Source organism: Apium graveolens, chromosome 4 (genome assembly GCF_009905375.1).
Source record: "Apium graveolens cultivar Ventura chromosome 4, ASM990537v1, whole genome shotgun sequence".
Taxonomy (NCBI): domain Eukaryota; kingdom Viridiplantae; phylum Streptophyta; class Magnoliopsida; order Apiales; family Apiaceae; genus Apium; species Apium graveolens.
In genome coordinates this window covers 259,148,526-259,149,956 of record NC_133650.1, presented here as the reverse complement: position 1 = coordinate 259,149,956, position 1,431 = coordinate 259,148,526, and positions in this window count along the sequence as shown.

Here is a 1,431-nt window from a genome sequence, read left to right as displayed (position 1 = left end):
TAATTGTTTAATACTTTAGTGTGTGATGATTGTTTGATATCTAGTATTGGTTGTGCGTATTCGTCTTATGTGCATCGCGAACATATAAGATACGGTGTTAATCTCTTGTGAAGTGACGGTGGATCTTGAGATTTAGAACTTGCCATGCTAGCATAGGTTCATGTACGTTGTGCATGATTAGTGGGTAACTCTAACAGTTTTATTTGCCCTATGTAATCAAAAAGGAATAACTTGAGCTTAAATCGTTGTGTTGTCAATTTCTGTAGACATATAGGAACTCAACATAATTGATGACTATTCAACTTCTATCTTAATTGTGGATGCTTGGTAGAATGGTATTAGTACAATGAAAGTTGGCTTTTATCAGTTTCGTGTTATTCGATTAATATCATCACTGTCACATGCTAAAGGTAATAACAATGGCTATAGAAGGAAGTAATAATGAAGTTGTGATCTCATGAGTGTTTTATTATTGATAAATTGAAGTGTTAGTTAAGTGGTTAATTAAGTAGTTAATTATAGTTAATATTTAATCAACAATTTTAAGTGTTATTATCTTAACATTGAGAAGTAATCATACATTGGTGAGTGAGTTTAATTAGACAATAATTTAGTCTGAGTCTCTGAGGGAACGAACTAGAAAATATTCTATATTACTTGCGAACGCGTATACTTGCGTGAATATTAGCGCGTGTTTTCGCCCTAACGGTACCTCAAAAAAAATCATTTAAAAATAGACATAGTTTCCAATGATACTTTCTAAATTATTCAAAATTTCTCGGAAGAGATCAATCATCTGAAACTTATCAAAACCTTAGGGAACTTAGTCTAGAAGCATGAAGGTTTTGCTTCCTCGCTCAATGAAAAACAAGTGAACAATATATGTAAAACTCTACTACGGTTAAGGGTAGAAAACGATTTTAAATTCAAAACTCCGACAACTCTCAAGAATCAATTGTAATAAAAGTGACGGATAAATTACCTTGTTTAAAGGTCAACTGAGAACGATCTATTCCTTCGATAAAGGATTTTATGGAAATGATATAATTGTTTTGGGATTGGAATGTGGCTTACCCGGCACGGAGAGGTATCGGGTAGTGACCAAGCGCGGAGTGGCGCAGTATACAGTTATGTGGTCTCTGTGACCATTGACTTTCGGACTTGCACGGAAATGGGAAACCATCGTGTAATGTCTTGATAAGCCCAAAGGCGGCTAGGTTTGTATTCCTTCTACTAGTAGAGAAAATTTCATATTCGGCTGATCACCGGTACGTGGTTTATTCCAGTATAGTCCCCTCCTCCACTTTGGATAAATTATTGTGAAACCTACAACAGAAGGCCGATAAGGCTGAGTTTTAAATAAGGATGTTGATGTACATATATCACATCCATATGAGAATCTTGGTTCAAGCATCATATTGAGATTTTGAG